Below are 10245 nucleotides of genomic sequence, written 5' to 3' on the forward strand. Positions count from 1 at the left end.
AAATGGATCATTTCCTACAAAAATATAAAATACTGAAATTAACAAGCCAAGAAATTGAATTCTTAAAGGACTATAGCCCAACATCATAAAATGAAATTGAATAAATTTTAAAGGACCAAAGAAGGAAGGAGACACTCTTGTTCAGATGAATCTACAGGCACATAATATCAAATGTTTAAATAGCAATTGACACTTATGCTGAATAAATTATTCAAATATATTTTATAGGACAAATGTAGTTCAACTTCTCAAACTGGGAATATTGATGAAAACATTTTAAATAAGTTCTTAGCAAAAAAGAAGAGGGTAATAAATATATCCAAAAATTTATTCACTATGACCAAATTGAAGTTATGCCAGGGATTAAAGGATAATTCAACATTCATAAAATAATCATATGTAAATATAACAAACAAAACAACATGTTTGTATAAATAAAAGCAGAAAATGACTGACAGTACAGCTACCCCCACCCCTCCAAAGCACAGCATGGAAGGACTATTTGAAGTATAATAAAAGTGTGTATATATATGACCAAAGCTAGCATTATTTTCAAAGGAGAAACATGAGAAACTTTCTCAGGAAATACAAGGGTAAAGCAGATATCTTTTTACTTCACTATTTGTGATGTTCTAGAAATTCTAGTGATAGCAATGAGAAATAAATTAAAGGTACAAACATTGACAAAGTAGAGACAAAATTTTTCCTCTTTTCATGGAACTTGATTGTTTACTTAGAAAAACTCAAAGAATAAGCAAAGAAACTAATTGAAACATTTAAAAATTCCAGTAAGTAAGCAAGGTACAAAAATAATCCACAAAATCATCAGCATTTCTGTATAACAATAACAAAAATCAGGAGAAAGTATTTGAAAGAGAAATCATTTAAAACAACCTCAAAATGAATAAAGTATCTGGGACACACTCAAGACAAATAAATGCAATTACAAAACACTTTATTGAAATAAAAGAAGGCAATTAAGTAGAGGGATATTCCATGCCCATATTGCGTCATGCCAATATAATAAAAATGAATATACCAATTAAATTAATTTACAAATTTAATGCAACATCAAACAGTTAATAGGGTTACTTTATGGAGTTAGACAAAATGACAACAGAATTCATTTGGAGAAACAAAAGATCTAAATCTCGGGAAAAATAATAAAAAAAAAAAGTAGGAACAAAAGGGGATAGCACTGCCAGACCTAAAACTATATTATAAAAAAAATCACCATGATTATGTGACATTGGTTAAAAAATAGAGAAGTATACCAGTGGGACATACTAGATAAACAAAGATTAGAAATGAGGTTAATAATAGTCCAATGTTTGATAAACCTAAGAGCACAAACTATTTGAGAAAGCTTTTTCAATTTACAAAGAACTTCTGGGAAAGCTAGTCTAGTTTTAAAAAAAATTGTCTTAGCTCAGCATCTTGTACCATATATCAGATTCCAAATGTATATGCAACCTAAATCCAAAAGTTCACACCATGAAAAATTGGAAGGAAAATTTAAAGAACTATCTTTTATTACTATGGTTATTGGGAGAATTCTTAACCAAACTAGGGATAGCTGTGGTCATAAAAGATAAAAAAGACAATTTTGATCACACAAAATTGAAAAGGGTTGGCCTGAACAAAATCAATGCAGCAAGGATAAGAAGGGCAACTACTAATTGGGGAAAAAAATTGTATCAAATATCTCTGATAAAGTTCTGATATCTAGATTATCTAGGGGATTAATACAAATATGTAGGATCAAGAGCCATTCCTCAATGTGTAAGTGGTCAAAGGATATGAACAAATATAACCCCTGGCCCAAGGCCTATTAGCAAGGAACTCTGTCCTGAAGAGATGGAGGTTTGCCCTACATGTGGGCAGAGTTGGTAACAAGCAAGAGAGCTCTAACCTTTGCTAGTCCTCCTTTTGGGAGTCTTCAGGGCCAAGCTTTAAGTCAAGCTGTTCAAGCTTCAAATCTACTAGCTTTGAGTCACTTTTGACTTCCAGTTTTGAGAGAAAAGATGGAAGAGGCCAACCCCACTTCAGGTTACTGAAGGAAAAGAATGGGAAGACATGAGAGGAGCTAGCAGTCTCCATCATGTTGCTGTTCACAGATTGCTACTCTAGAGACTTTGAGGAGTTTCCCCTTAGGTGAGATTGAAGACTTTCTTGGTCGAATTGAGTTATCTTGCTCCCAATGGGATAGTTCCTTTGCTTTGTATGGGCTGATATATAGTCTCCTATGTATACTTTCTTTTATTTCTGTTTTGCTAGGATTTGGATAAATAGGTTTCTTTGTAATTCACTATGTATGTCCATTATGGAACTGGTATTTGATGGGAAAGGGGTCAAACCTTGGATATAGAACTTGAGGTTTCCCTTCCTCCCTGAAATAACAAAGCAATCAGAAGGTAGATGGAGCCTGGTCATATTCCCTAGATGAAAAATATTGGAGGGAGCAGATAGATATAATTCTAGCCTGTTACCCCCTCTCTCTGTGGAGGACAGCATGGTGGCCTTGGACCCAACTTCCTGCTTCTCCATCTAGGAGGAATGAAAGCCTCCCTTGGAGAAGGGTAATGGTGGCGGGGAGGGGGGAGAAGATGCTATAAATGTCTATTCTGTGACCCTTTGAGCCACACGAGGAGAGTGTCCTCAGCACACATGGGACCTCAGTACACATGTGTACACCACTCTACTTCTACTGCTACACAAACAATTCTCAAAAGAAGTGCAAGCATTTAACAATCATGTGAAAGATTGCTTTGAATCACAAACAATAAATGAAATTCAAAAAATGTAACTCTGAAGTTTTCATCCACATCCAGCAAATTGTCAAAAATGGCAGAAGATGGGAATAGTCAATTTTTGAAGGATCGTAGAAATATAGGCTTAATAATACACCATTGATGTAGCTGTTAATTGCTCCAATCATTCTGTAAAGCAATGCAAATTTTTGGTTAAAAAAAAAGCAACAAAAACCAAAACTAAAATTTCCAAACACTTTAATCCAGAGGACCCTTTGTGGGTATAGTCCACAAAGAAGTCAAAGACATAATCAAAGCTTTCCAAATATACAAATATATTAACTGCAGAACTTTTGCAGCAAAGAATTGCAACAAAGTACATATCCATGGGTTGGGTAATCACAAAACAAATTGTGGTACGTGAAGATAATGGAACATTATTGTACCATAAGAAATGATGAATATGAGGAGAAAAGAGTGAAGTAACAAGAACCAGTACCTTCTTCTCTCTAGGTTTTCAGGATACCACTCTCTCCTGGTTTTCCCCCTACCTCTCTGACTCCTCCTTTTCTGTCTTCTTTGCAGGATCCTCTTCCAGATATTGCTCTCCAACCATAGGTGTCCTTCAGGATTTTGTCCTGAGTCCTCTTCTCTTTTCCCTTTATGCTACTTCACTTGGTGATCTCATCAACTTCCATAGATTCAATTACTATCTTTATGCTGATGACTCTCAAATCTGCCTATCCTGCCCTAATCTGTTTGCTGATCTCCCTTCTCACATTTTCAACTGCCTTTCATACATCTCGAAGTGGATGTCCAGTAAGAATCTTAAACTCAATATGTCCAAAATAAAACTCATTTTCTTTCTCCCTAAACCCTCTTCCCTTCCTATTTTCTCTATTACTGCAAAGGACAATACCACTGGACTCCTCACTATGTCTCTCACCCCCCATATCCAAGCTGTTGCCAAGGCCTGTTGATTTCATCTTTGCAACATCTCTCCAATGCACTCCCTTCTTCCCCCTGATAACGGCCACCACTGGAGTGCAAGCCCTCGTCACCTCATACCTGGATTATTGCAATAGCCTTTTTCTGGGTCTGCTTGTTTCAAGTCTTTTTACTCCAATCCATTCTCCATTCAGCTACTAAAGTGGCTTTTCTAAAGTACAGGTTTGATCACGTCACCTTCCTCCCCGTCCCGGACACTCAATAAATTCCAGTGGCTTCCTATTACCTCTATGATCAAATACAAAATACTCTGGCATTCAAAGCCCTTCATAACCCAATACCCTCTGACCTTTCCAGTCTTTTCACATATTACTCCCTGTCACATACTCTTCTATCCAGTGACACTGGCCTCCTGGCTATTCCACAAATAAGAGGTGCCACCTCTCAGCTCCACGCTGGAATGCTCTTCTCCACTACTCATACTATTGACCTCCTTGGCTTTCTTTAAGTCCCAACTAAAATCCCATCTTCTACAGGAAGCCTTCCCCAACACCTCTTAATTCCAGTGCCTTCTCTCTGTTAATTATTTCCTGTTTATTCCATGGGACGGCTAGGTGGTGAAGTGGAAAAAATGCCAGACCTGAGGTCAGGAAGACTCAACTTCCTGAGTCCAATCTGGTCATCCAACACTTACTACCTGTGTGACCCTGTGCCTTAACTCTGTTTGCCTCAGTTTCCTAATTTGTAAAATGAGCTGGAGAAGAAAATGGCAAACCACTCCAAGTATCTTTGTGAAGAAAACCCCAAATGGGGTCACAAGAGTCAGACAAGACTGAACAACAATTTTTTCTGTGTATAGCAAGCTTTGTATATATTTGTTTGCATGTTGTCTCCCCCGTTAGATTATAAACTCATTGAGAGCAGGAATCATCTTTTGCTTCTTTTTGTATCTCCAGTGCTCAGCACACAGTAGGTGTCTAATAAATATTTATTCATTGATTGAACCAGGAAAACCTTATATCCAATAGCTATAATATTGTAGATGAAAGACATATTAAAGTGAAGCTGAATTCTGTATAATTATAATTAGCAATATTGTTCTGAGAGGAGATGATGAAATGCACCTCCCTTCTTTCACTGCAGATGAGGTGATGTGGTGGAATTATTGGTGTGTAATATTATATATATCATCTGATATGATCAATGTATTGGTTGGTTTTAGTGAACTTTTTTCTCTCTCTTCCTCATTTCGAGGAAAAACTCCTGAATAGGGAATAAAGAGGGGACATATTTGGAAATGACTGTGATGTAAAAATAAGACAAAGAAACAGTAGATGAGACGATAATGGGGATAGATGAAGTTTAATATAGGTTACTAATTAAAGTCCTGTAAGAAAACCAACTGACCTTTTCTCTACATCTGAATAGAGTAAACAAAGAAAAGGAAAATGTCATATCTTAGAAACTAGTTTAGAGGGGAAAGATACTAGAATAGAGATGAGTGTACACTATGTAGGAAGGAGATTACAAAAAGGAGGGAAGCAGCAGAAAGATGAAAACCACAAAAATAAACAAGAAATCAATTTTGGATTGATGCAATTCCCTATGTTAGGAAAAATATAAAGAAAAATGATATAGAATTTCTGCACCGGAAAATGATGCATTTTTATGTGTGGTTTTTGTTGTTGTTGTTGTTGTTGTTTTGGCAGCAGGCAAATGGAGAGGGTTGTTTAACAATAACGGGATAGAGATCAGAATTGCACAGATCAAAAATTCCAGTGCTGAGTTCAACTGCTAGAGTTGGAAATTCCTATATTGAAGTCCAAGGTTTTAACTCGTAATGTCTTCCAAATGTACTAAAACCTTGCAGCCATGTCTGATAGATAATTCTACTCTGATTTGGTTATTGTGACTTTGGTCATATTGACTGATTCATATTGACACATTATGACTTTGGTACAGTATGGCAATCTCAATATGGTTGGTTTAATTGAAGAGGGGGGATACCTGGGACTTCATTTTCCACAGTGCCCTGAGGGTGAGAGAGCATTGCTTTGCAGGAGAAATTCTCTGGACTACAACTCTCAGAGGGCTGTATGTTTAGTCATAGTATAGTGATGTTATTAGGAGGAGAAACTGATAAGTGGGGAATGCCCTGGAGGTAGAAAGATTAGAAAGCCTCACTTCTGGGTTTGCAGGAATGACATAAATGGGAGAAGGGGGGAAAAGAAGTAGAGCTATATGGTGAGAGGGAAAGGGTAGTGAAGAAGTCATTGGGTTTAGCATATGGAGAATATTGAGAACTCAAGACACTCCTGCAGAAAACACCAGGAGATGATGATGCTTTACATTAGACAGTTACCTTTGGGGCCCTGAGTGCCTTCCCTGACTTTTCTGAAGAATCAGGATGATTATGGGGGAATTAATTATAATTTCTCTGGAGGTTTGGGAGATTGTACTCATTTGTGAATTGGTTGATGTAGAGAATGTTTTTATTATTTGCTTCCCTTTCTTGCTGGTTTCACCTCTTAATTAGATGCTTCTTGTTTTTAGATTTATGTGTCCCTTGCATGGTCTGGGAATATAATATGTAGGGTACTGTTTAGAATCTTGAGCCATGAGTTGTATAAACGATTATCCCAAAGCAGCCACCCTGAACTTAGAAATACTGTGGGGGTACTGAAGTAATGTGGGCCCCATGTCGCACCTATATCTATTTAATCTTCTGAGCTGAAGACCAGCAGATGGAAGCTAGGTGGTGGAGTAGATAGATATAGCACACTGGACCTGGAGTCAGGAAGACCTGAGTTGCAATTTGGCTTCAGACACTTACTAGATCCTGGGCAAGCCACTTAACTTCTGTCTGCCTCAGTTTCTCCATCAGTAGAATGGGGATAATAACAGCAACTACCTCCCAGGATTGTTGTGAGGTAATAATTGTAAAGCACCTGGTACATATTAAGTGCTACATAAATGTTAGTTATTATCATTAATTAGGACTTGAAACTTTATTGTTATTATTATCATTAATTAGGATTGAAATTTAATTTCAGGTCCTAATGACCACAGAGTAATTCTTTAAACAGTGACATCAGAAGCCCTTAGTACAAGTCCCATTTTGAAGGCAAACTCCCTGGTTGAACTTCACGGTGGTCATAATTCTGGAGACATTTATTATTTATGAATTTCCACTTACTATCCTGTTTGAAAACACATGTGATCAATTGGTGTGTGGGGAAAGAAGCTTTGGAGAGGTCAGCCAAAATAGCAGAAGTGTATGGAAATCACTCCAGGCCTCCATTTAGTGTTACAAATCAAACCCTGCCATTGTTCTTGCTAGTGGCAGATACTGGGATCTGCTTGGGCCCGTCATACCGAATAAAGCTGTCTTCATCACAGAGGCACGTCGAGCTTTCCCAGTTCTTCTGCAGTTATAGAAACCACATGGGTTTTCCGAGACATGCTTCTTTCTTATCTTTTCTTTCTTTCTTCCTTCTCTTTTTTTCCATCCTGTGAAATTTGCTACCTCTGTTCTCAGAGGGGTATGCGATTAGAGACAGTGTAGATGTCACTCTTCAATGAATGTCCAAGGCAGCGCAGTTCACTGCAGGAAAGTGGTCTTTAATGACTTAATCATTGATTGTGAGGCCCGAAGTTTGTAGGGTTGTTTTAGTTTAGTTTATTTTTAAAAATGTCAGTCTATCTTATAAACTGGCTGCATTTAAGGATTCTGGATTAGAATGAGCTACTGGCCATTTTAAGCCTCAGAAGCATCTATATTGCTCCATAGGATAGATTGTTCTTAGAGGCATCATGACCAGGACAGAAGTGAATCCCATCACATTTTCCCACTTTTATTTGGCACAGTTTGTTCTCTTTCTGGGGACATAAAATGAAATGAGAGATTGTGTGGTATAATGGATAGTTAACTAGGCTGGAAGGCAGCAAGACCTGACTGAGCGCAAGGTCTGATTCTGGTACCTACTAGTAGTTAACATTTCTATAGAATCCTACTACTTACGAGCTAGGCACTATGCTAAGTGTTTTACAATTATTATTTCATTTGATCCTCACCACAACTCTGTTCCAGGAAGGTGCTATTGTTATTCCCATTTTACGGTAGAGGAAACTAAGGCAGAATTTAAGTATGCCCAGGGTCGCACAGCTAGTGTCTGAAGACAAATCTGACCTCAAGTCTTCCTGACTCCAGACCTGGTACTCTATCTACTGTCTTACCTAGCTGTCCTATTGGCTGTGTGACCCTGGGCAAGTCACTTAGCAGAGCAGGTGCCCATTTGCATTGGCATTATAAGTTCCTTATGCCAATTAAATTACAGACCTGATACAAAAAAAAAGAAAGTTGAAATGATGAGTCTCTAAGCAGAAATCTTAGAAAGAGTTCCTTACACGTTCAAGAAACTGATTCCTAACAGGAAATAACCCCTTTTTTCTCTTTCCCTGACCTGAAACTCAGGGACTTCTTGAGCAGTATTTATGCTCATTCTCTAGTATTTGAAAATTAGCAAAATAAAAATCCCATTAGTTCAAGTTCTAGGGTAGAGGAGGAAGAGAAGGAGCATTTATATAGCACCTACTATGTGCCAGCTGCTTAACAAATATGATCTAATTTGATCCTCACAACAGCCCTGCAAGGTAGGCATATGAACCTGTATACATCTATACAGGGCACCTAGGTGGCCCAGTGGATAGAGTTGCCAGGCCTGGAGTCAGGAAGACTCATCTTTTTGAGCTCACATCTGGTCTCAGACAGTCGTTGTGTGACCTTGGGCAAGTCATTTAGTTCCTCATCCTTAGTTGCCTCAGTTCCTCATCCATAACATGAGCTGGAGACGGAAATGGCGAACCACTTCATCCTGCCAAGAAACCTCCAAATGGGGTCATGAAGAGTCGGACATGACAGAAAAATGACTTAAAAACACTTGTATGTATTCAAACAACACAACACACGTGCATATAATATACACTGCATATCACATATAACAACATACCTGTGATTTCATCAGTGTTAAGTAAGGAGCATCCAGTGAGGACCTCTACCAATATAGATTGGTATCTGCTTGGCAGTTTAAGGGTGAATTTATGACAGGGTTTCCTAACCCTTTTTTTGGCATGCATGCCAACCCCTTCTCAGAATAATGTTAAGTGAAAAAAATATTTATATACATATATATATAAAATTATAAAGGAAACCAATTATATTGAGATATAGGTATCCAAATATAAAGAAAAAAAAAGCCAAAATGAAGAAAGAAGTTTATAGATTTCAGACCAAGAATTCTTGATGGAAATGGCCAGACTGGTGGATCCAGTATTTTCCAGTCATTAAGTGACTGTCTTTGATTCATTTATAAAAGATCTTGGAGATTATCTAGTCCAATCCTCTAATTTTAGATATGAGGACACAGAAGGAACTTTCCTCGTAGTCCGTAATTGGTCATTGTCTAAGGTGAAATCTGAACCCACATCTCCTGGGTTTCCAAACTTTTCCTGGCTCTATAGTAAAACCCCTTAAATGAGAATATTCTGTTCATTGTTGAGTCACCCACAGTGCAGATGTAGGTCTAGGGCAGAACTTTATTCAAGAGGGAGGGCTTGCTTTAGCTTCAGTTTACCAATGCAAATTCATTCAAATTTAACAAATATTTAAAAGCCTGGAGAGAGACAGAGATACTAAAGATTAGAAGGGTTTCCTGCCCTCAAGTATCTTACAGCCTAGAAATCTAAGACTTTTACATAAATGATACTATGATCTGAAAAAAAATGCTTCATTTCATACAGGAAATCACTAGGTAATACCTTACTTTAACTTAGGATCTTTTTCTGTATCTGAAAGCATTTTAGGGATGCAATCTCCATTTTTATAAAATTTTTTAAAAGGAAGTAGCAGAAACAAAATCTCCAAGGTCTTTTATGCGTGAATCAACTATAGTCATTTGAATTGATGATTAAGATTAGAAAATACTGGGTCTACCTGTCTGGCCATTTCCATCAAGGATTCTTGAGCTGAAATCTATAAACTTGTTTGTTCATTTAAAAAAAAATTTAGATAGCTATTTTTCAGTATAATTGGTTTCCTTTATAATTTTATATATTTTATTTTTTGCACTTAACATTCTGAGAAGGGGTTGGCATGTATGACATAAAAAAAGGGTTAGGAATATTTTCATTTCTCAACAATGCTGGTGACATAAACATGATTCATTTTCCAGGTGTGGATTAGAACTGCTGGTTTCTGAGATCTCTTCTGACTTTAAAATTCTATGATCCAATGTCTTTTCTAAGCTATACTGCCTCCAGACTCTTCATCTAACATGGGAGCTACTAGGTCACTTGTCTTCTTTCTAATATATAGAGGTTTTTTTCCTCTCAGTATGTGTGATAAGCACAAAGAATTTTCTTTAGTAGATTTTTTTTCTTTTCGGTAGGCAATAAGCCTCAGAAGAAGAATTCATCAAGAAATAACAATGACTTGATATAGTTTACAAAGCTTTTTTTTCTTCTCAAAATAACACTGTGAGGTAGTTAG

The sequence above is a fragment of the Vombatus ursinus genome, unplaced genomic scaffold, assembly GCF_900497805.2.
Source record: "Vombatus ursinus unplaced genomic scaffold, bare-nosed wombat genome assembly UNPS02014798.1, whole genome shotgun sequence".
In the NCBI taxonomy this organism is placed as follows: Eukaryota; Metazoa; Chordata; class Mammalia; order Diprotodontia; family Vombatidae; genus Vombatus; species Vombatus ursinus.